This window comes from Chionomys nivalis, chromosome 6, assembly GCF_950005125.1.
Source record: "Chionomys nivalis chromosome 6, mChiNiv1.1, whole genome shotgun sequence".
Taxonomy (NCBI): domain Eukaryota; kingdom Metazoa; phylum Chordata; class Mammalia; order Rodentia; family Cricetidae; genus Chionomys; species Chionomys nivalis.
In genome coordinates, this window is record NC_080091.1 from 92,005,604 (window position 1) to 92,032,365 (window position 26,762).

Below are 26,762 nucleotides of genomic sequence, written 5' to 3' on the forward strand. Positions count from 1 at the left end.
GTACAATTACAAATTCAATATTCAAATAACATGAATTTCATCTATTTTACTAAATTGCTGTAAACTTTTCAAAAGAAAAGCTAAGAATAAAATTCATAATTTAAACAGATTTATTGAATGTTGGTATTTATTGTCTTATACATTAATATGTGCCCATAACTAAGAAAAATCATAGTATCATGAAGTATAATCTCCTCACTAAAATCCCTTTCTCTGAATTCTATTCTTTAGAAGTTCCCATTTTGGCATTTAGGCTTTCTATAGTATTGCCATAATTCCAAGTAATGTATTTATATCTACATTTCTTGATACATTAGGCAGGGTACACACACATGCATACATATAAATACATAGATGGATTGATAGATGCATGATAGATGGATGGATAAATGGACAGATGGCAGATAGGTAATTTATTATAAAGAACTGTCTCATAGAGCTATGAACATTGATGAATCCCACAATCTTTAGTGTGAGCTGGGAAGCTGGGGGAACATTGGTATTTCATATTTCTATTCCAAAGGCTTGTGGGCTGAAAACCCATGATATACTAGTGTTTCCAGAGTCCCAAGGCAGGAAAAAGTCAGTACCCCTGGCGAAGGCCTTGAGTCAAGAGGAAGGGTCTACCTACACATGAAAGGGTCTACCATTTTATTCTTTCTAAGCTCCCAGTTACCAATTGAGGCCACCTTATATTGTACCAGTAAATTTACTAAGATAAAGATAAATCTCATCCAAAGACATAAGAGAAACACCCCAGATAGTATCATCATATAAAAGAGTCAGTGCAGTTTTCCAGCTCCATCCATTTGCTGCCTATGTTGGTAACACTATCAACTGATTCCACTGAGACAGAGCTGTTACCACAGTGAGCACACAGTTGACTGGAACAGCGGCAAGGACAAGCAGGAGCTGAATTTATACTACATATGGTCCTGGAGCATTCCTTTGAAGATGACTGTCGGCCTGACATCTTCCTTATGCCACTGTCTCACATCCCCCAGCAAGCATCTAGTCAGCACCTGCCTTGGGCTGTGTGTGTTGCAAGTAGAAGGAAATGCCTATTTCAGACAAGGATTTCTTTTCTCTCTCTAGTCCTGATGGTGTGCACAGAGCAATTTCTCTCGCTCAAGAGGCCTGAGTACCTCTATCCCAAAGCTCTGACCCAAAAACCAAAGGCTCCACTGGAAGAAAGATGATGGAATAGCCGCAGGTAAAAAGGATTTCACAGGATACACAATGATTATCTTCAAATCCTCATCTATTCCCTTCACTGCTTGTTTGTTTTAAAACCTTTTCATTGCAAGATATTGAGGAAGGCTCTGTGTGGAATGAGAATGATAAATCACTGCCCAAGCCTTTAAAGACCTTATTATAAACAGGAGTTACAAGATGGAAGCCATCACTACTCAGAGGGAGGGATGGATATAGTGAGCATCAGGCGAGTAAACAGTGTTGTCTGTCAAGACTGGTTACTTCCAGATGCTTAGCATGGAGTTCCTAAAGTTAGAGGAACATTGGTATGAAGAGAGTGGAGCTTGGGGATAGGACAAAGCTGGTTCTAGTTAAGATGAAGTCACAGAAGCAGGAAAGGGTAAACTTCAGGAAGACATCTGTACTGCTAGGGGTAAGGAAAATAACTGGTGTGGGGTTGAGTACATTACCCCTTAGACAGAAATTTAAGCTGTAGAAGACAAGCAGTGGTACAGTGATAGAAGACATTGCTGTATTAACTAGCAGCCTAGTAGTTTGGTCAGACTAGGAGCAGGAAGCAGAAAATATAGCAGTGTGTGGTCAAGAGCAAAGTTGCCTAAGAAAACAATGAAAAAAAAAGAGAAAACCCTCAAAGCAAGGAGATAGCAGGTGTCAACAAAGAAAACTGGCTGTAAATAGAATTATGAGGCAATAATCTTACTAATAAGCTTACAGGTATAGCTGATATAGGTAGCAAGGGCTGGAGGAAAACAAGTCATCAAAGAATAATGTCTTAGAACACATGGACACCAGGGTAGGGAGATGTTCAGGTATGAGGATCTGACACGAAGCTCCAACACCCAAGTGCATTGTAGGAGGCTTCTTATTCGTTTCCTGGATGCCCAGACTCCCAAAATAATCACACAGAAACTATACTAATTAAATCACTGCTCGGCCAATCACTGTAGCATACTCATAGCAAGCTCTTACATATTAAATCAACCCATTTCTATGATTTTATATTTTACCATGAGGCTCGTGGCCTACTGGCAAGGTTTCAGCTGGCAGCTCACCTCTTTCCCCTCTGGCGGCTACATGGTTTCTCCCTGACCCTGCCTTCTTTCTCCCATCATTCAGTTTAGGTTTCCCCACCTAGCTCTATTCTGCTAAGCCACTGGCTGAAACAGCTTCTTTATTTGTTAACCAATAAAAGCAACACATATACAGAAGGACTTCCCACACTACAAGTGAAGTCTGGTGACAGATGGACACAGGAGGATCCTAAGAACTCACTGGCTAGTCTTCCCAAATCACAGTTCCATACTCAATGAGAGATCTTGTCTCAAAGACTAAGGCAGAGAGTGACTAAGGGAGGTACTTGGTTTTGATGGACATGTGTAAGCACACAAAAATGTATATGCATACCACACAGATGTATACAAGAATGCACGACCTCTCTACCCTAAGATGAAATGAGAAGTATTTCTTGACAGCTGGGTCATATGCACTCCACTGTTGACATCTAATCTGAGGGGAAAATTAAAAGTATCTCCAGACAACTCTGGGGGCATTTGGAACAGAAAACGCAGAAAAGGAAAAATTATTTTCAGTTGTTGGGATAAGTAAAGACTGTGACCTTAGGAGGCATTTGAGCTAAACCCTAAGTCTAAACTGGAATTCAGCAAGTTAAAGGGGAAACATTGCAGGTAAATATTATTTAATATGTTAAAGATTCCGACCCCACCAGACTGTGAGAAAATGACAAGTTGTTAGATCACATCACTGAGAACATCCCCTCCCACTGCCTGAGAACTCTTTGTCAGGTATTTACATGTGTTAGCTCACTTAATCTACATAACAAATATAAGAAGCTCGTATACATCTGACCATTCAGCTAATGTGCAACCTATGCCTAAAAAAGACTGTGACTCAGTCCAAACTTCCCATGTGACTCCCACTGAGTCAGATACAAATTCAAGAAAAGAAGCAGATAAAGAAAATTAGTATAAAATCTGTTGCCGTCTTCCAACCAGACTTCCCTAGGAGACTTGAGTCACTAATTGCACAGAAGCAAATGTGAAATACTTTCCTGGGAACTTGATAAAAGAAGAATGTATGGATCTTAGTAATTGATTAGATAGAGGAATTAAGAAATAAAGCAAAGGAAAATTGGGGGAAATAATAGCTAAACGAGATTGAGAGTATTGACATTGCTCCCCTGTGGTGATATTTTGTTTATGATCTTACAAATAAAGCTTGCCTGAGGATCAGAATATAGAGCTAGCCACACTAGCTAGCCACAGAGACCAAGCAGTGGTAGCACACACCTTTAATCTCAGCATTCCAGAGATAGAGGAAGACAAATCCCTGTTAGTTCATGGCCACCCTGGGCTACGTGAAATTGATCCAGTCTAAAAGAGAAACAGAATTCACAGAAATGTGATCTCCAGCCCTAGGGAAATGGGTGGAGACAAAAATAAAATGCGAGAAGAGACAGGAGCTCAGGCGGTCAGTCTGAAGCAGTCTGAGGAAGCAGTCTGGGGTTTTGTAGGGATAGGATTGCCCCTTTGGTCTGAGCATTGGTAAGAACTCTAGGGATTGGCCACTCTGTTCTCTGACCCTTCGGCTCTCGCCCCCTGATAGCTGACTCTGAGCTTTTATTATTAATACAAATTAGAATTTGTGCTACACACCCCCACTCCTCCAACAGTTGTATGACCCTCAAGTTCCTCATTTAAGGATTTCTATCATAGTAGACTCTTGAGTTATAAAGAAAAAGCTTTTATATTAACACCTGAAAAATAATACTCAAGAGACAGGTTCTTGAATTAATATAATGAATGAAATGGATTTGAAGGCATAATTTCATTGCCAATAAAAATCACAAAACGATAGTCCATGACATACATGTGTAAAATGTGAGTTAGTGCCTGGAAGCCTATGCTTCAAATTTTCAGAACTGTAAGGAAACAAACACATTTGTATTGATGCCTGGAGTCTGCCTGCTATTAGCTTGAGCATCTGAGATGTTTCCACCAGTTCACTTAGTTCTCCACACTATGGACTGAGTACTGGCCTATATTTCTACATGATTTCATTGTTGTTGTTTGTGGTGGAGGTGGTGGTGGTGTGTGTGTGTGTGTTTGCAGAGCAAGAACTCAAAGTCTTATGACATTTGATGGAGGCATAGGCCTCGTTTTTCGCTAAATATATCACAGCTGGGCTCAAGTGACCTTCCCTTCACTAATGCATTGGCTGATTTGAGACAGAAACCCATCCCTGCTGGGGTTCCCTGGCACTGTTACAAGATAGCCCCCTAGTGGTTTCTTCTCAGCCTTTCTTACTTCTTCTATTGAGCCATAAGAGTGGCATCATTCTAGGTTTGGTTCTTGGTTCTTTATTCCCTGGAATTTTTCACACTCACAGATGAACTAGACACTACTGACTTCTGAGGGGTTCAGCTGCCCGAACTCAGCCACAGACATCCGCTGTCAATGATTCTATCTACCTCTCTAGTTCAAAACTGTTCTCATCCCAGCAACTCCCTATTGCTTTAAAAATCCTTGGGAATCATACAGAATTATTACTTTCACATGCTGTAACTACACATATTTATCATCTTAGAGAACTAAGAATGGGAAAATTTTAAATCTTTACTATTTTCAAATATTATTTTACTTAATTCATCGTAAATACTATTGAACCTATGATATAATAGAAGAAATGATTAGCTTTTTAAAATTTGGATTTTTCCAGAAGAAAAATAATAAAAAGAATGTCACTACTTTCGCTAATATTCCTTATGGCTATCTAGAAATATTTTACTTTTATTTTTGAGATTAAAATATAATTACTTCTTTTCCCTTCAGTTTCCTCTTTTCAAATCTTCCCATTTGCCTCTTCTTGTTCTCTTTCAAATTCATGGTCTCTTTATTCATTAATTTTGAAACATAGGTATGGATATGGATATGGATTTGTATGTATGAGCATACATATCCCTAATTATAACCAGCTCAGTCTGTATAACATTACTTCTATGTATGCTTTCAGCGATGACCATTTGATAGTTGATAACTAATTGGTGTATTCTCCACTGCGAAAGTCTTTTTCTCTTGTTCTCAGCCTTCCCCAGTTATCTGCAGTTCTTTGTGTAGGGTTGTGGCCTTGTGGTCTCTCCCATCCATTTTGGCCTGTCTATGCTGTTGCATTGTTCATCACATGTTTTGGCAGCACTATGGGTAGGTACATCCTCTGTGGTTACCAGGAGACACAATCTTACAGGAATCCCCCTGGTCCTCTGGATTTCTGTCTAAATAGAAGGCATGTGGGTTTTCAACTCTGCTTAATTCAACTTGTTATGAGCCACTGTTGTTGTTGAAGTATATATAAAGGTGAGAATCACACAAATCAGCAGGTAGAAAGGAAACATTTGAACAATATTTTCAGAGATCTGCGTGTTCTTACAATTCAGCAAATGGTAAGTCCCTATAGGTAAGCTGCAGTGTAAAATTTGAAATCATAAAATAGGTTTTTTCATTATTGCATTAAAATCCATTAGTCTCAAAACATGAAAAAGAGAAGAGAACATTATTCCCAACTTAACAGTGAAAAAAGATTATAAAAACCATTAACTTGATTTCCACAATCAACATAATTCCCAAAAAGGAATCAGTGACTCTGCTTATGGAAAAAGTCTAGAGAGAAGAGTACTTTTCACTGAAGGAAGGGCAGGAAGACGAGCTGTCCCCCAGAATGTGAAATGAGTGGAAGTCTATTATTGCTGTTGTTGGAGGAGGAGACTCCTACCTAATACAGAAGACCGATCTTACACTGTGACCAATAAAGCAGAGGACAGAATTCTGAGACTCCGGTCTTTAAGCCTTGAATTAGTTGAGACTATACTGGGATATTGGAAAAGTCCATGATTGCTGTCATGAGCTTTACATGCACAAAAAGCAAGAGCATGGAAAGACCACAGAAGTATCAATGGAATGCCTAAAACTTGAAGGTGGAACTAAAACATGAAAATCCATTGGCATCCCAATCCCCACACTAAACTAAAGCAGAAAGTAGTTCAGCTACTGGGCTGGAAAAATGTAAAGCTTGTGGGATACTGACAGTAACAATGATCATGATAAAGATGCAGCCCAGCTCAACTGACTGAATCTATGCCCTCACATTAAAAGTTCTATGGAAAGTCAAATTGGTACAGCCCCTTTAGATATCAGTACGATGATTTCTCGGAAAATTAGAAAACAACCTGCCTCAAGACTCAGCAATACCACTTTATTTCACAATGGAGTACTACACAGCAGAAAAAAATAATGACATCTTAAAATTTGCAGGCAAATGGATGGATTCATAAAACACCATACTGAGTGAGGTAACCCAGACCTAGAAAGACAAATATAATATATACTCATACATAAGTGGCTTTTAAACATTAAAAAAAAAAGAAAAACCGGCCTACAATTCACAACCACAGAGAACCAAGACAACAAAAAGGACCCTAAGAGAGACATGCACGGATCAAATATACATGGGAAGTAGAAAAATATGATGCTACTTGCCCTCTACTGTTCTAGACATAATGACCAGCATTTAAAAATTGTAAAACAAAAGCAATAGATAGAAAGGAAGGAAGAGCGGTGGTAGGAAAGGGGAAGGAAAGACAGAGAAAGGGAGAACAGGGAGAGAAGAGGTAGGGATTAAAGGAGGAAAATAAAGATGAAAGGAGGGAGGGAGATAAGGAAAAGGAGGGAAGGAAGGAAATAGAGATGGGTCTTTGGCTTGTTTAACAAAAATCAGGTGGCCATGAATGAATGTGATAATTTATGTCTGGGACTTCAGTTTAATTCCATTAATCAACAAGTTTTTTTTTTAATGACAATAGCATGCTGCTGTTTTTATTATATTTCAACTTAAAATTTGGGATGATGATACCTCCAACAGTTCTTTTATTATGCAGGATAGTTTTAGCTATTCTGAGTTTGTGCATTTCTGTATGAAGCTAAAAAGTTGTCCTTTCAAGTTCTGTGAAAAACTGTGTTGGAATTTTGCTGGTGATCAATTGAATCTGTAAATCACTTTTTGGTTGGATGCTGATTTTCACTGTATTAATCCTACTGATACATGCGCCTGGGAGATTTTTCCATTTTCTGGTGTCTTCTTTAATTCTTTCTTCAGTGTCCTATACAAGTCTTTCACTTGCATGGTTAGAAATTTTCCATATTTTAGGTTTTTGTGAATGGCGTCATTGAACATTTTTTCTCAGTGTGGCAACTGCACATAGGAAGGCTACTAATCTTCGTGTGCTAATCTGTACCTGAGACTTTGCTGAAAAGGGCTTATCAGCTATAGATGTTTCTATGGTGGCGTTTTAGGGTCATATCATCTGCAAATAAAGATACTTTGATTTTTGTTCTTTCCCATTTTATCTCCTTGATATCCTTTGGTTGTCTTATTGCTCCCACTGAGACTTCAAGTATTATATTTAATAAGTTTGAAGAGAGTGGACAACCCTGTCTTATTCCTGACTTTAGTGGAAATGCAAATGATGGTTGGGAATCACCAATGCAGCTCCTGAAAATCAAGGCATGCATGACGAGCTGAAAATCCCCTCCTCTAAAATTCAGCCATCTTTCCGTGCTTCTTATTTTGGGTGATGACACTATAATCATGTCACCAAGGCCTAGTGTAGCACGGGAAGTGAAAGTAACTGCAGAAATAGCAATAGAAAGTTCTTGTCCTGCCGCTCTCTTCTGCTGATACCCATATTCATCCTGTCAATTTACCGACGTAAGGGTTCTTGTGTTTATTTCATCTGTCACTACATCCTACTTTCTGCAATTTTGTTGTCATGATACAGCTCCCTAATAATCACTTGTCCACAACAGTACCTCACACACTAATAACTTACCTTCATTTAATCTGCATAGCACCCTCCTTCATGATCAACATTTGATGTTATCAGAATGGTTTTTCTATAGTTCAAATTCTTTTCCATGGTCTGTTGGTTCTTGAGAACCACCACAGAAGTGTACCCAGCCCTTCCTAGTTGCTGTTTGACTACAGTTATGCTTTAATATTCAATTCAGGTCACTTATATACACATACATACACTGCCCACCAACTAGGGGACATGCCACTTGGACACTCACTCAGCACATTCCTACTGATCCCTGAAGATTCAGCTCACTAACAGCCTCCTCCAAAGAGAATTAATTATCTACTCTAGAGAATAAGAACAAGCAAAAGTCAACCACGAAACCAAAAGCAGGGAAAGACCTTCCCAAAGAACACACACAAATTTTGGTTCTCTTACAATGTAAGTACCAGACTGAAGTATTAAAAGCTGATAACACGCACGCCTTTAATCCCAGCACTCGGGAGGCAGAGGCAGGCAGATTTCTGTGAGTTCGAGACCAGCCTGGTCTACAGAGCTAGTTCCAGGACAGGCTCCAAAGCCACAGAGAAACCCTGTCTCGAAAAACCAAAAAAAAAAAAAAAAAAAAAAAAAAAAAAAAAAAAGCTGATAACATTTTTACACATAGGTCTAATATCTTAGTTTTTCACAATATATAATAATTGTTATTGTCACCATCACCATTATAGAACCTAGCATGTTTAAGGAAGGCTTAGGCTTTATGCTGCTTGAATATTCTGTTTAGCATGTACACACAAGTAGGATCAACTGTGTTCACCCCTTGTTCTATGAGCATCCCGTGCACATATCACATCTACTGAAGAAGTGCAGTAGACAGTATAGTAAGCAGTTGGCTTATTATAGGAAATAAGCTAATTAAAATTTAGCTTTTAAAAACCTCATGGTAGTAGAGAAAAGAATAATATACATTTTATGTATATATTGAATCTTAAAACAACTGATGAACTAGACATTTCTCATTGTCTAATTATCTCAAGTGAGAAAGGTGATTAGCACCCAGTGTTCAAAAGAATTTCTAAGAATATTCATTACTAGTTTACTCTAAAAGAAATAAGCCAAATCAAATCTAAATAGACACATTTGTAACCTGTGTGGCCTCGGAAAAGTATCTGCCAAAGGACCATGTGTTAAAGACTCAGTCACTGGCGTCTCACAGTCACTAACTGATAGAACCTTGGAGAGGCTCGATGGGAAGGAAGCGGGTGGCAGGAGGTGTGCCCTGAAGGAATATCAGACTCCCTTCCCTGTCCTTTCAAGTACCAGGTGTCTCCATCACGTGCTCATCACAAGCACCACAACAGTAGAGTAGCTGATCCTAGGATGAGATCTCTGAACGCCTGGGTCACAACAAGCCTTATCTCTTTTGTCTGAGCCTATTCGCTCTAACACTGGGTTACACTAACACACAGCTGAGCAAACACAAGTGACAGATACATGGACTATGAGAATGAATGTGGCCAACTTCACAGTTACCACCTAGTCCCTGAGAAAATCTGCCTCCTATTATGGTCTGTAATAGGTAGTTAAAAGGGAACCCTTCAATTCTACAAAATAATGCCCTTGTTTTATAGACTAATAAATGAAATTTTTCTAGTACTTAAAAAACACCTTTTTAGAAAAAGAAAGTAGCTAGATAGAAGCAGTGGGGTTTTCAACTGTATTTTTTCTGTCTTCTCCCAGTAAACTTTTAAGAAAGCGTTTGCCAGACTATGGCAATGGCTCCGTTGCATTCAATGAGAGCTGGAAAGCTCACGTTTGATCCCCAGAACATAGTTAAAGTATTGAGTGTGGTGGCACATGCTATTAATCCCAGTTCAGGGAGAGCAGAGGCAGGCTTGTCACTGGAGTTTACCCTCCAGCCAGCCCAAATGATGACAAGTTCAAAGCCAACGAGCAAGCCTAAGTCAAAAACAGTATGGGTGGCATCTGAGCAATGGTGCTTAAAGTTGACATCTGGATTCTACATGCACAGACACACATGTGAACATGTGCATCTGGACATGCACACATACATAGTTCACTTGCACATGCATGCCTACACACCCACAGAAGTTTGTAATAAGGAAATTATTTCTCTTACAGTGCTATAAGTTGTAGTATCTACATTTTAACATCATTTTTAACATCATCTTTTTATGCTCAAATTCCCTCCTCACAGACACATCTCTACTTTTGCTTTGTCAAGGACATTAGCTGTGCTAAGCAAGGGCAGAGCAAGGAGAAAGCAAGGCTGAAGGCAGGGAAAGAGAACATACATTTCAAAAAGGAAACTTACATCTTGCCTTTCCCACATCCACGGGCAATGCCAGCCACAAATGTGAAGATAAAAAGCACACCCCTTCTATGTCCTTCCAGTCTCCTTGTTCTTTCCTGGACTTTCCAGCCTGAAAGGCTTTAGAATGAGTCAACTGGCATCCATGGTCATGTGGATCTAAGGCTTGCTGTGGGGTATCAGGCTCTGGGCTCCACAGGTGAAAATTCCATCTACTGCTCTGTCAGGAAGATTGGGTGCATTCACCATAGAGTGTGGTTGACATTTTGAGGGCAAAGGAAGGGAGCAGATATACTTAAGCTTTTCAGACAAAAGTCCATGACAGGCAGAAGCTGAAGAGAAAGAAAGTTGCTTTGCTTAGGTATGGTGGCGCTTGACTGTAACCCCAGAATTTGGGAGGCTCGGGCAGGAGTGTCTGGAGTCTAAAGGCAGTCTAAGATACTGAGTGAATTTGAAAGACCAGCCTACGCCACCTGAGATCCTGTCTGGAAAAGAATGCGAAATGAAAAAGGACGAATTCTTGCTCTTGCTTGCTCCTAAGTGATATTTGCGGAGGACGCAGAGAAAGAAATAGAAGGAAAGCGAGGGCATGGCCCAAAGGGGTAGGAGGAGTAGAAATTCTTCAGGGACAAAATAAGGTGCGTTTTTTTTTTACAAGACATGGTTCCTCTGTGTAGTCCTAACTGTCCTGGAACTCGCTTTGTAGACCAGCATGGCCTCAAACTCACAAGGGTCCACCTGCCTTGAAATCATGTAAGTGATATTTAGGGGAAACTAAAAAGATGTGAATATCACATACTACAGGAATTCAGGAAGAGAGAAAAACCCAATCCCAGTGGGAGACCATCAATATTTATTACAGTAATGTTGGCATGTTTGAAGGTTAATACTGTCAACCTGACAGGATCTATAACTACTCTGAAAATAAACCTGTAGGCATGTCCACGAGGGATTATCAGAATTAGATTAACTGGGGTGAGAAGGCCTACCATAACTCTGGGCAGCTCTGTTCAATGGGTTGGGGTTCTGAACTGAATAAAACAGGAGAAAGCAGACTTAATATCATCATCCATCCCTCTCCACTTCCTGTGTGTATGTGTGATGTGACCAGCTGTCATCTCTCTCCACTTCCTATGTATGTGTGTGACGTCACCAGCTGTCATCTCTCTCCACTTCCTACGTGTGTGACATCACCAGCTGTCATCTCTCTCCACTTCCTGTCTGTACATGCTATGTGACCAGTTGCCTCAAGCACCTGCCACCCTGACTTTCTCAATGGAGGATCATACTACAGATCTTGAGCCTTTCTTTTCTTGGTTTCTCATGTACTTTGCCATAGCAAAGAGACATTTAACTAATACTGTATACAAGCATACCTAATCTTGGGTTTGGACTCCACTTCAGTCCCTTGTCTAGCTACATTACAGGAAGTAAGACCTTTCCCATCTCCAACCTCTACCTGTAATGTAACTATAGTGATACTGCAACCATTGTGTGGTAGTCCTAATCAAGTACCCCTCAACTTTAGTGACATAAACTTTAAACACTTAGCAAATGGGTTTGCTGAGTGTCGGGGTGCTAGACGAGCTGGACTGACAAAATGGACAGAAGCAAACAGTTTATTATTCTTCACACAAACAGGAAACTTCTGAACACTGGCCCCTTCTTGGGTTTACAGAAGTCCCACTCTGATCAGTAGCACATGGAAGAGGCTGCTATTCCTAGAATTTCCACTTCATCTCCTCTATGGGGAATTTACAGCACCCCTAAGTAGGGATTTGGGGAAGAGTTCATTTGTCCGATCCTGGTTACCCCAGGCTGGCTGCTCAAAGCTAAAGTTGAATAATTACAGAAAATGTCTAGAATTGAGAGCTGGAGTTAACCAACCCCTGAAACAGAACTAATAAAAGCTCAGAGACAAATATTGGGATTCAACCTGAAGATCCAAAAAGCAAAGCAGCCAGCCACTGGCTCTTACCTCGACCTCAGTTCAAAAATGGCGATCCTGCTTCCAGGAATCTCAGACCAAGACTGTGTCTGAGAGCTGTTTCCTCCCATTTTATAACCCTCCCTAGTTCTGGGATTAAAGATGTGCACTATTGGGATTAAAGGCATGCACCATCCAGTGTCTATGGCAACTAGTGTGGCTGCTGAGATTAAAGGTGTGTGTTACCACTGCCTGGCTGTAAGGCTGACCAGTGTGGGTGTTTTACTTTTCTGATCCCCATGCAAGCTTTATTTACTAAAATACAATTGAAATGCCGCTATGAACCCCAATAGATGCTGGGGTGGTAGTCAGAGTCACAGACCACAGATACACAGAGCCACCACCCCGACTGTGGTCCCAGTTCGGGTCTGATCCCTGGCGATGGCCTGAGCTGAAGGTCTGTGATCTAACCTTTTCTAGTGCCTTGGATTCAGCTAGCCCAGGAGCTGGTCTTTTCCAAGCAGTCTCTGTAGTTTGATGACCATTGCTATTGGAATCTGATTGCTGCCACAAAGTGCACTAGAACAAGCAACTCCATCTTCAAACTGCTCCTAATATTGTCGAGCTCCTGTTGATGAAGACAGGATTTGTGAGTGCCCGGACCATTCATCACTATTTTCTTATTAGGGCTCCAGTGAACCCTCTCCTTTAGACAATGTTTTTATGCTAACTGAACCTTTCTCAGCAGATCCTAAAAAGGCAAGAAGGCCTAGCCCAGTGAAGAATACAAAGTTGGTGCCTGACATTTTCCTTGACACTTCTGCTTAGGAGACTTTCCGATGGGGTTAAATTGAGAGGGAAAAGCAGGTGGTATTTTCCAATTACTAGCCTCAAGCTTGTGCCTGCACTGAACTGTTTCTACCCCCTGCCTGTCTTCCTTTAACTGTTCCTTCTAAAGACATGACCATTGGTTAATTAGCTCCATCTTTTGCTATTTTTCTTCTTATTAAGTCAACTCATTTTAGCAGTGCATGGCTAACCATCTCTTCTTGCAATTTTGTTTCAAGAAATAGCTGAAGTTTCATGCTGATTTGTAAGTGCTGAGGAAGATAATCAAAACCTCTCGAAGAGCAAACATGAGAAATCTACTCAGTGTTTGGAAAGGACATAGGCTATTCACCATCACTCATTTCATAAACTCTCAATTCAAAAAAGGTGGCACATACCTTTTTTAGTCACAGCCTAAACTTAGGAAGCAGAAGACCTCTGAGAGTTAGCAGCCAACCTGATCTATGTAGCCAGTTCTAGACCAGTTAGAGCTATACAGTGAGACCCTGTCTAAAAATAAACAACAAACAAACAAAGCACATTTTCCTACTTAGGAGAAAACAATTATAGATAGATGACAAACCATTAAGGATATAAAAAAAATATAGTCATGTTAAGTGTCTTAGTTACTGTTCTGCTGCTGTGAGAAGACACCATGACCAAGGCAACATATACAAAAATTCACTTGGGGGTTAACTTCTCATTGCATGTTGAGAAAGTCCCATGGTACCTTAGTAATTTTCTCACCTTTTGGGGGTAAATGAAACATACATATCTAAAGATTCAACACTAACATCCACAGATGAAAGAAAACAAGTGGGTTTTTTTTAGGGGGGGGGGGTCTGGGTTACCTCACTCAGAATGACTGTTTCTCTTCCATCTATCTGTATATTTCAGGTTTCTTAAAGGTTAAATAATATTCTACTGTATAAATATGCCACATTTTTATTACCCATTAATCAGCTGATGGGCTGTCTCCATTTCTTGGCACTGTGGAAAGAAAACAGTGAATATGGATGAGCAGATAGCTCTAGACTGGCGTACTGAGTTCTCTGTGTGTGTACCTAACAGGAGTATGGCTGGGTCATATGGTAGATCTATTTTTAGCTCTTTTAGGAACCTTGATTTTTGTAGTGGCTGCACAAGTTTGTATTTCCACCACCAATGAATATTTTCCTCACATCGATGCAGACATTTTCAACATTTTTTAAACCTTAGCCATTCTGACTATGGTCAGATGAAATCTCAAAGAAGTTTTACTCTGAATTTTCTCTAGCGGCTAAAATACTGAACATTTTTCAGTATTTTTCAACCATTTGGATTTCATCATTGAGAATCCTGTTTAGCTCTAGTCCCCATCTTTTAACTGGGGTGTTTCTTTAACTTCTTAATTCTTAAACTATGTATATATTCTATATACTAATCCTCTTTCAGATGCACAGCTAATAGGAAGTTTTCCCACTCGGTATGCTGCCTCTTCGCTGCTGTGATTGTGTGCTTTGCTGGAGAGAAACCTTTTAGCTTCACGAGGTTCCATTTACAAACTTCAGCTTTAATGTATGTGCTCTTGGGGTCCTGGTCAGAAAGTTCTCTCCTGTGCAGATGAGTTCAAGGGTATTGCCTACTTTCTCTTCTACCAGAGTCTGAATATTGTGTCTTATATTGAGGTCCTTAACCAAGATTCCCCACGTGACATGATACAGTATTCAGTCCCTGATTTTCATGGAAAGCAGAGTAGAAATCTCCCAGCACCATCTTCCACTGGGAAAGGCAGGTTATGGAAGGTTTTGTGCTGTTTTTGCAATGTCCTTTAGAAGTTGCTACCTGCTCTCTTTAGAAGCAATAGAAACCTAATATATGCCAGTGTTCTAGCTTGCTTTCTGTTACAAAATAGTCTAACTACAAGCAGGAGTAAGGACTTTATTTGGCTTACATTTCCAGGTAACAGGCCATCACTGAGTTCAGGGTGGGAACCTGAAGGAACCATGGAGGAACACTGCTTACTGGACACTCTTTTGATCATACTCAGAAAGCTTTGTTATACAACCCAAATGTATCTGCTTACGAATGTCTCCTCTCTCCTTGGACTGGACCCTTCTTTATCAATTAACAATCAAAAACCTTCCCCTGCAGACACACCCAAAGACCAATCTGATCTAGGTAATTCTTCAGTTGAGATTCCCACTTCAAAAGTAACTATAAATTGTGTCAAGCTGACAAAAATTAGCCAGCACAATCTTTCTTTCACTGAGGCTTTTTGTAAGAAGTCCAAACAAATAGGAAAACTTCCCTTCACATGTATTGACATAGACAATATCTTTATTCACCATAGTTCAGAGGATAAAGGAGATCGTACCCATATGCAATGATGGATTACTAAGTAAGGCCTAATCATAAAGAATTTTATGTGGTGTGTGTGCACATGTGTGTGTGCAATTATATGGTTTTGAACTTTATTTTAAAGACATTTCAAACCAGTAAAATATTAAACAAGAAAATTAAAAAGTTATATTTGCATTATAACAAATATTGTAATCTCATGAGAAAGACAGATTGCATACTAGACCCAGCCAGGTAGAGATATATAACCTAGAACTCAAGAGTTAACAAAGTCAACAGATGGAAAAACATATTATAATCTACAAATCCACAAACTTAATTGCACATCTGAGGCTGTAAACCTTTGTTTGTGAGTCGTTTTTGCTGGGTAATGAGTAACTTGTAAGGGATAGGTTACTTCTTCCCTTTCCCAACCTGTACCCTCTCTTGACCATTGTAATCTCCGTAAGGCTACTTCCAGATCTGCAAGCTTTATCTCTCTTGGTCAAAAGCCACTTTGACTGTTAAGTCTCTTCTTCCTTACCCATGATACCTTCATCCTCCCTGACCACCTCCTAGCCTGTGGATATCTCTACACCCACAGGCCCAGGTCCCTCCCTCAACTATCCTCTCATCTGTATCCACAGGATTAGCTTCAGACTCATCAGGAGCCATCTTTGCCTGGTGCAGGCAAATAGCCCGTTCATCAGTTTTACCCGGCCTAATTCACATCATAGAGCTCCTGCATTGGCCTGACCTAAGGAAACCCATATTATCACATTAGACACAACCAAAGAATTCCACATGCCCAGGGCAAATCACAACACTGATGACCAGGACACCATGTTTCCCATCCTTCAAACTACTTAGATGGATCCCAAAACACAGAATTTTTTAAAAAATAATTTTATCAAAAAATTCATAAAATTAAAGAAAATATGAACAAACACATCACTGATCTTCAAGAGAATAACAATAAATGCTAGAGTTATATCCAGGAAAATACAAATCCAATGCTAAGCAAAATGACAAAGATAATACAAGATTTGAAAATTAAATTCAATAAAGAGAAAACTGAAAAACTAAAATGAAGATAGAGCTGAAAATCTCAACATCCCAATTAGAAAACTCAGGGGAAAGGTTATAAACAGAAGGACTCAAACAGAAGTTATAATAGGACTTGAAGTTAGATGAAATAAGCAAATAATATTTTTTAAAATTTTTGAAAAGCATGGGAAAAAACATACAGGAAATGTAGGATACCAACAAAATACCAAATCTTCTATTATAGGCACAAATGAGGGAAACGAATACCAGAACAATTCCACAAACAAGATCTTTAATGAAAGCACAGAACAACACCAGACGGTGATGTTGCATGCCTTTAATCCCAGCACTTGGGGGGGGGCAGAGGCAGACAGATCTCTGTAAGTTCAAGGCCAGCCTGGTCTATAAAAGCTAGTTCCAGGATGGGCTCCATAGCTTGAAAAACAAAAAACAAAAAAACAAAAACAAAAACAAAATAAGTATAGGACAAACCTGAAAAAAGACATATTCATATTCAAGAAGCATACAGAACTCCAAATTTATGAGATCAGAAAAGAAATATCCCATGTCATCTCATAGTCAAAACACTAAATAAAGAGAGAAATGAGTACTGAAAGCAGCTTGGGGGGGGGAGGGGAGAACCCACAAGTCACACTTATACAAAGTCCATCTGACTTCTCAAAAGAAACTCTAAAAGCCAGAAGATCCTGGAGCAATGCATTCCAAGTTCTAAAAGACCATGACTGCCAGCCTAGACTACCATACCCAGGAAGGAGAAAGAAAAACTTACCATGTGATCAAGGTGGAAGGCCACCTGACAAGTGGGACCTCACAAAACTAAAAAGCTTCTGAACAGCTACAGAACAATCCATCTAGTGAAGAAGAAACTCATATAATGGGAAAGAGTCTTTGACAACTATTCATTATTAATCCTGACAGAGGATTAATAGCCAAAATACAGACAGAACTCAAAAAAGCCAAGGAAACAAATTATTCAACATTTTAAAAAATGAACAGAGATTTCCCAAAAGAATAAGTTAAAGAGCTAAGAGATGTTTCAAAAAGTGTTCATCATTCTTAGCAATAGGGGAAATGCAAATTAAACCAACTTTTGAGATTTTTTCTTACTTCCATCAATTAGACTCAGATCAGCAAAACAAATGACAACAAATGTCGCCAAGGTTGTCGAGCACTTGGACCCCTCGTTCACTGTTGGTGGGAATGCAAATTGTTACACCTATTCTGAGAAGCAATATGGAAGATACTGAAAATAAATGTAGCACTTTACTTAGCTATATTACTCCTTGGCGTTCTGTTCCACAGATACTTGCTCAGTCATATTCGTTGCCATATTAATATTCTCAATAACTAGGAAAGGAAACAAACTAAAAGTCCATTCCCCACATGAATGGCTTGTGAAAACATGGGGATTAATGGCTCGTAAAAACATGGTGAGCCTATATTGGGGAATACTATTCATCTGGGAAGAAAAGTACAATCCTGAAATCTGCCGGTAAATGAATGGACCTAGAAAAGATTGTATCAAGTGAAGTAACTGAGTCCCAGAAGATGCTAAGTGTTCCCTCTAATCTATGGTTCCTAGCTCCAACTCCTCAGGTGTGAATATATAACATGGAGCAACTAGAGAAACCAGAATACTACAGGTACTTGGAATGCAGTGGGTAAGATAACAGAATACAGGTGATCTGATGCAGGAAACAGAAAAACAGGGAGGGAGCTACAACTTGGGAGGAGTGGGGAAGTCAATACAAAAGGGGAGGAAGAATGAAGGGAAGGATATAGAACACTGAAATTGTTTGGTAAAGGCCCAAGCAATTTCATACCTGTGAAAAATCATACAAAGTGTGTGTGTGTGTGAGAGAGAGAGAGAGAGAAAGTGTGTGTGTGTGTGTGTGTGTGTGTGTGTGTGTGTGTGTGTGCGCGCGCGGTGTGTAAAGAAAGTTATGCCACACGGGCTAACAGTGGCCCCAACAAAAACCATTGACTAACCAAGATCCCAGTAGCAGCCATGAGAAAGCTCCTTTCAAATGACTAGTCACTGTAGTCCAAATGGCTGCCTAAACAATATAGATTGTGACTGGGGCCATGGGTTGCCTCTCAGAGGTTGACGTCTCTGTTGCTGAAGACACCACATACGCAGGACACACAGCTTGGATGACTCAAGCTGGATGGACTTGAAAGCCTCCTTCCTGAGGTCTAGCTTCTACGGTTCTGGAAAATACTATGTAAGCTGTTGAGGGAGCAAGAAGGCAATTGAGCAGTCCTACTGGCTGCAACACCTAAGAACAGTAATCACCAGCATGGCACAATATGCAGAATAGTGCAGTAGTGGCACTCACATGCCAGGGGCAACCAACAACTCTCTAAATGGACATAAGGCTCTACAAGAGGGAAATCGTGCCTGGAATTAATCCATCTTTCCAGCTATTGAGCTCCTGGACCTCTGAAGAGCCACTTGGTTAAAACAGCATAATTCCTAACTATATTCTGAATCTTTTCCTTACACCCACCGGTAAGTGTAACTACCACCCGTCATCAAAGAAACCTCTCTTTTCAAGACAGGGTTTTTCTGGGTAGCCCTGGCTGTCCTGGAACTTGCCTTAAACTCAGAGGTCCACCTGCCTCTGCCTCCGGAATGCTGAGATTAAAGTCTCCCCCCCCCCAGCCAAGAAGCCTCTTTGCTGCTGAAAACCACAGCTGGACACAATGTAGTGATAGCAGATCACGGGAAGCCCAGCCCCAGTGGCTACATCTTGCATCCCTGCTCCTAAATCTATGACATTATGGATGAGAGGGCTGAAAGATTTTAAAAGACAAAATACCAGCAAGTTTGCAATGAAACACTTTCTCACAGAAGTGACTGCTTAAACAAGATCCGAATAATAGCAATAACAATAGACATACTAACACAGAAGGGAGGGGGTCTCATGGGGTCTCACCCCTGTTAAGGAACTACAGGCAGCTGCTGAGAGGGAGAGAGTGAGTTAGCCTCCTAGGGGAACAAGACCCCTAATTGGCTGTTCATTACAAGTAGTCAACCCTGAAACTATATACACACAAATAGCAAAAACAGACTCATCAGGTTCTTAAAACTTACATGTACATGCATATACATGCAAGAACAATAATCAGGAATGAAGTGACTGTCAATTTGAAAGTATGGGCAATATAGAAGGAGTTAGAAGGAGGACATGAGAGAAGCCAGGGGGAGGAAAGGGAAGAATAAAGTGCTATAATTATATTTTAACCAAAAATATATTAAAATTGAAAAGGAGAGACACATTCTAAGATGGTGTGGGACTTCACGTTTACTTGTGGAGGAGGCAGGTGTGAGAAAGTCACAGCCAGTCTCCTCGCTCATTTACACGGCTGGGGGAATTCACCAGGACAGGAATCCTGGGGAAGGGACATCTGTGGCATGGAAGATGATGTCATTTAAATTCTGTGAAGAACACAATACAAGGTAGACAATGACATGTGACAGAGCCACATGACACAGGCCACATGCCACAGGAACTCTCAAGGGTCACGTGTGAAGGAAATGTCCTTGGAAGGATTAGACCTTTGTCTGGATCTCTGAAATCAGGGAAGGGGTCATGGACAGAGAGGAAGGGACAGGGGCATGGAAGGGTGAGACCATGAAGGGCATAGTTAAGCCACAGAAGCAGACCACCTGCTGAGGGTGGGGCGGAGGCTACAAGTCATGCTCAGCCAGAGTCTTAAGGATCTCATGGGAACAGGCTTAACCCTGAATTTCAACAAGTTTGTTTGAAATACACAAGATATTTCAGGAAAACAATCAAAAGCCCCACGTATTTTCTCTTGGTTATTGCACTGAACGTGATTGTTTGCTACACTTTATGTGTGTCCTTAAAATAAGAGCAGTCTCTCTTCAGGCAGGCTGAGGAGGGTGGGGGTGGGAGTGGGGAAGGAGACATTGTGAACACTGAAATGGGCTGTGAGGACTTTTAGATGAGATATTCACGTTAAACTAACCTGTCGTCACAGAAGGAAGAGGAAGACGGGGGAAAGGAAGGGGGACGGAGGAGGAAGAGAAACGGAAGAAGAAAAGGTCATGAGTAGAAAATGGAAAAGAATGAACCTGTAGATTTCTTTGAATTATTTAGGAGTCAGCATAACTTAATACAGACTGACCCCAGAGCTTATATTAGCGTGGATTTGGGTTAAAAGGACACATTGTCATGGAAACTGAAATAGCCCAATGGCTGGCAAAATGGACATGGACGTCCTCTTTGATGTGCTGGGGAGACTGCACTCACTTGTTTAGTGTGGTCACGATCTCCATGAACGAAATCTTCTTTTGACACTGACCTGAAATCTCAACTCTTTATTAGATTTCTCATTAAGACCAAGCAGCAACCCTTTGATGAAACAAATCAAGCAGCACTCCCACGGAAGTACAATTTGTAGAACTCATTTGTAAACTGGAGTTTCTGACCTGTAGACTCTCCAGTGTTCGCTTGAGAGTACCGTAGAGGAAGAACTTCAGCTCGCTGACATTTTCAAGGGCAGAAGGGCTGATTTCCATTCAGTTTCAGAGGTTTCCCAGACAACTGGATCCATTGTTCTTGGGCTGTGGGAGGGCAGGCAGCTTGTGGAAGAACTTGCTGGTTGCCTCATGGAGGGAGGTGAGAGAGGCAGGGTGAGGCAGAGGAGGGAGCTGAGGACAAGAGATAGCCTTTCCCTATCCCTAAACAGCTCCAAAGCTGGTAGGTTACCACCTGCTAACAGGACATCCGGTTGTGTCCTTCTCCCTTGATGAGGACAGCATAGTTACCAGGCAGTCACCACTCAATCACGTAACTAGCTGGGGACTACAGCTTCAACGTGTGTGTGTGTGTGTGTGTGTGTGTGTGAATTACACCATGAAGTATTAAGTAATATGGGAGGCCAAATGCGTACACAACACTAGTAACAATGGACTGTTCCTTCTTCTCTTAAATTTCTCATTAATTTGGCTAACAGTAAAACAAAGCATGATCCTATTATCCAACTCCCATGCCTTACAGGGCTTTTACACATTGATCAGCAAGGTTTCTAATGAGAAATCAGATTATTACATTAGAGCAGAATGGAGAGAGAAGCAGAGAGTGCCTGTGACATACAGTTGAAGAGAAAAAAGCAAGTTTTGATATGATCCTGATAGAGTAACTCCAGGAAGCCCAATTACTAGAGACAATCAGTTTCTAAATGGGCTACTAGGTCCGGTTAGGACTGAGTTTGTTGACAATCTGAGATTTTAATGCTTTTGATGTAGAGATCCCTGCAGGCTAGTTCTGCTAATAGAGCTGGTGAAACACACTAGGTGGTAATGGTGGCTGCATTTGGGCTGAGGCACTGCGTCAGCTCACAGCCTCCACTGTAACTCAACTTAGTGTGAATGCAGCCGAAGATTCTTTTTTTTTTTATTCTTTTTTACTTAAAATTTCCAACTGCTCCCCGTTTCCCATTTCCCTCCCCCTCCTCCCACATATTGCCCCCTCCCCCCGCTCCCCTCCCCCTATCCCCACTCCACTTCTCCTCCCCCTAGTCCACTCCCCCTCCCTCTCGATACTGAAGAGCAGTCCAAATTCCCTGCTCTACATGAAGACCAAGGTCCTCCCACTTCTATCTAGGTCCAGGAAGGTGAGCATCCAAACAGGCTACGCTCCCACAAAGCCAGTTCATGTATTAGGATCGAAACCTAGTGCCATTGTCCTTGGCTTCTCATCAGCCTTCATTGTCCGCCTTGTTCAGAGAGTCCAGTTTCAACCCATGCTTATTCAGTCCCAGTCCAGCTGGCCTTGGAGAGCTCCCAATAGATCAGTTCCACTGTCACAGTGGGTGGGTGCACCCCTCGTGGTCCTGATTTCCTTGCTCATGTTCTCCCTCCTTCTGCTCCTCATTTGGACCTTAAGAGCTCAGACGGTTGATCCAAATCGGGTCTCTGTCTCTCTCTCGATCCATCGCCAGATGAAAGTTCCTGTGCCATTCTCCTTGGCCTCTCGTCAGCTCTCATTGTCCACCACATTAAGAGAGTCCGGTTTTATCCCATGTTTTTTTCAGTAGCAGTCCAGCTGGCCTTGGTGAGCTCCCAATAGATCGGCCCCCCTGTCTCAGTGGTTGGGTGCACCCCTCATGGTCCTGACTTCCTTGTTCATGTTCTCTCTCCTTCTGCTCCTCATTATAACCTTGGGAGCTCAGTCCGGTGCTCCAGTGTGGGTCTCTGTCTCTATCTCCATCCATCGCTAGATGAAGGTTCTATGGCGATATGCAAGATATTCATCAGTATGATTATAGGATAGGTTCATTTCAGGTTCCCTATCCTCAGGTGCCCCAATGAACTAACTGGGGACATTGCCCTGGGCTTCTGGTAGCCATTCCAGGTGTGGAATATATATACATTAGAGTACTACTCTGCAGTAAAAAACAATGACTTCTCGAATTTTGCATGCAAATGGATGGAAATAGAAAATACGATCCTGAGTGAGGTAACCCAGACCCAAAAAGAAGATCATGGGATGTACTCACTCATAATTGGTTTCTAGCCATGGATAGGGGCCACTGAGTCTATAATTTGTGATCCTAAAGAAGCTAAACAAGAGGGTAAACCCAAGGAAAAACATATAGATATCCTCCCAGCTATGGGAAATAGACAAGATTGAGGGGCAAAAAATGGGAATCTTGGGGGGTGGGGTGGGATGGGGATGAGGGGAGATGGGGAGAGAAAAGTGTGAAGGAGAGGATGAGGGGAACTGGGGGAATCGGGGTGATTGGGGGTAAAGGAAGGTTGGATGGGGGAGCAGGGAAACTCATACCTTAGTTAAGGGAGCCACCTAAGGGTTGGCAAGAGACTTGAACCTGGAGCAGCCGAAGATTCTTAAAGCACTCATTTTCTTGCTGATGGAACTTAATAATTTCACTCAACCAGATTGGAAAATATAGATAATTGATGATGGCACATGAAGTTTCACAAGATTGAAAACACCATGAACAACAATTCCAAAACAACTTGAGGGACCTTTTATCAGCATAGAATATTCCATTAGAAAGAGAGCTGGTAACTCACAATTGCTCATAAAGAACAGATCTGCTGTGGTCACTCAAAATATGTTCTCATCTAAATGCAGCAATAAACAGTAATGAATAGAAGTGGATACCATTGTAACTATTTCAGATACTGTTCTGGATAGACCTGATATACTCTGTCATTCTTGCTTTCAACCCACAGAGGAAAGGTTCCCCAGTGCCACATTCAAGACTGGATATTGCTCAAATCAAAACTTTGACACTAAGCATATATGCCTGAAAAGTAAATATTTTTCACCAATATATTTATAATAAACAAATTATAAATTTATACCATATTGGAAATATTAGTTTTTGAAATAATCTAACAAATACACTTCTGTAAATAATATAATCCATGGTTGTATTATCAATACATGAGAATTTATGATTCAAGTTTACATTGAAAATATCACTGCGGACATTGGTATATTTGAATTCTTGTTTGAATATTAAAATTTCATATGAGTTGTATGTCTTCTTGTTCGCTTATAAGCTTCTTTCACCCAATTCAGGAAACAATGCATTTGTTCATACTTCTTCTCAAGGAATAATGTGAGATAGCATAACACTTTTGAAGTTTAAAAGTAGTCATAATTGTTAAACTCAAAAGCCCATCTTTCACTTAATCTTTGTCTTAGCTACTTTTAGCCCATAGAAACACTGTGCGGTCCTGTAGATATTTTGAGTAGAAAGTCCCAAGCCCTTGCTATCATCCTTCGACCTCTAATTCAGCAACAGTTGGCAAGTTCTCTTGAAAACTCAGAAGCATCTTAAAGACTCCTCTACTCTGGGCGAATGTGAAATCAAACTTGGCAAAGTCAACAGAATTTGTATGGCATCTCTACCTCCAGAACAATGTCTTATGGTCCAAGATAGGCCCTGTTCCTCCCACCTTCTCCTAAGAAAAGAAAGAGGTTGGTGTACATGTCAATTGCCCCATTTATTTTTCTGAGAAGTCTCCCCAAAGGGTTGGCCTCTGTCCGGGTAGCCTTGGAGCTCTGACTGGACTGGCACAGCCTAACCACATGAGGGAGAATGGACAGGGGTAAGGTAAGACAGGATGTCTCTTTCCGTGTTCAGTACTGACTGAGAAGATGGGGGAGGGGGACAGCCTCCCCTACTGTTGGTGAGAGAAAGAATGGATGGGTGTTGCACACCAAACAGACACAACTTGCTTCTTTCAGGGAAGAGAAAGAGCTGGTAGAGCCATCAAGAAGAGAGCCTGCTCTAGAGGGTTGGCCAGACTGATTGATAAGGACCCTTTACTCTGTGAGATCCATCAGTGAAAACTGGGAGAAATTTGTATATTGCTTCATAAACAAATTCAACACAAGTTGTGAGAAATGAAGAATTATGCAGACAAGTTCTGAACAAGCAGGAAATTGAACCTTTAGAGATGAATCCTAATGAAATAACAGTATGTCCTGAAAGGGAATTCAAAATAGCTGTCTTAAAGATGCTTACCAAAAGTCCAAAGAATAATGCATGAGCAGAGGATCTTATCTAATTGAGAGAAAATGCTGAAATGTTCTAAACAACAGCCACAAAATCAAACTGGAGAAAAAAATCAACTAAGCTTTTTAAAAACCAATAGAAGGAGTTAGACAGACCCTAGATCAGGCAGAAGTAATCGTTCATGCACTTAGAGAAGCTGCCAAAAATAATTCAAAGAAACAAAAGGAAATTGAAAAAAGAGAAGAAGCATAAGATGCTTAAGCTGAGGATGGCATCAAATAGAGTAATGTACGAAATGCAAGAGAACACAAAGAAAGGAAAAGAAAACAAATACCAGTGCTTAAGCAAAAAATAGCTAAACATCTATAAACTGTTGAAATACGGAGAAGAAAATGATTATCTACAATCAAGAAGCCTAAAGGACAATAAATAAGTTGTACCCAAAGAAATTTACACCAGACGTTTTATGTTAAAATATACAAATGTCAAAATAAAATTTGAAAACTGAAAAAGTGAAGCATAGAGTTTATTTCACTTAACCTAATAAGTTCTATCTGTAACCATTTTTCCTTAATGGCTTTCATTTCATTTCATTTTCTTTTATGGCTGCATAATGTTCCATTGTGTGTGTGTGCCACATCTTCATAACCAGCCCATTGTCGCTAGACATCTCTGCCCTCTGCATTTCCTGGCTGTTGTAATCAGTCTAGCCATAAATATCATATATGAAGTACTTCTGTGGGTGAGTGGTAGAGTCTACCAGTTGTGACCAAGTGGTTCCCCATATCCATACTATAATTTGCTGTCGCAGATCTCTCCTGTGATTGCCATTCTGACTGGGGTAGATGGAATCTCTAAGCAGTTTTAATTTGCATTTCATGATAACTAAAGTTCTTTGATATTTTTTTTCAAGTATTCTTTGGCTATTTTTTTTCTTTCAAGAATTGTCTGATCAGTCTGTTAGCCCACTTATTGCTGAGATAATTATTTTTGTGGTTAATTTTTATATTTGTTCATAGATCCTGGATATTAATCCCCTATCTGATGTATAGTTGGCAAAAAATATTTCCCATTCTGTTGGCTCTCTGTACTATTTGCTGCACATAGACTTCTTAATTTCATAGTAATTGTACTTGCCAATTCTTAGGATTGTTTCATAGGCTGTTGGAGGCCTGATAGAAAGTTTTTCTTATGCTTATATTTTGTTTCTTGTTTCTTTTTATATTTGTTTTTGACAACTTCATGCATGTAAAAAGCACAATGAACTGCAGTGATCTTCACCCCATTAGTTCTCTTATCTCCCCCCTTCTTCCACTGAAACCCTTCTTCTTCCCAATGTTTCTTCCTTCTAATGTCATGTACTATGTGTGTGTCGTGTGTGTGTCTTAACTGTCTGTCTTCATGTGTGTGCTCTAGGTCACAAAAGCACTAAAGGAACAAGAGAGGAGAGCAGGAAAGTCAGTGGAAGTGCAGACGGGGCGAGCTATGGGATGCATGTGATCAGAAAGCAGAGAGGACTAACTGGAGGAAGGAGGAATGTGGATCACAGGGAAACACTTCAGGGAACAAATGCAAACAAGGCATGCCAGTACGAAGATGTCATCTTGAAACCCTCTCTGTGTTCTAACCTAAAAACATTCACAGACATCTTGTCTACCATTGTTCCTCAGCGTCTGAAGTAT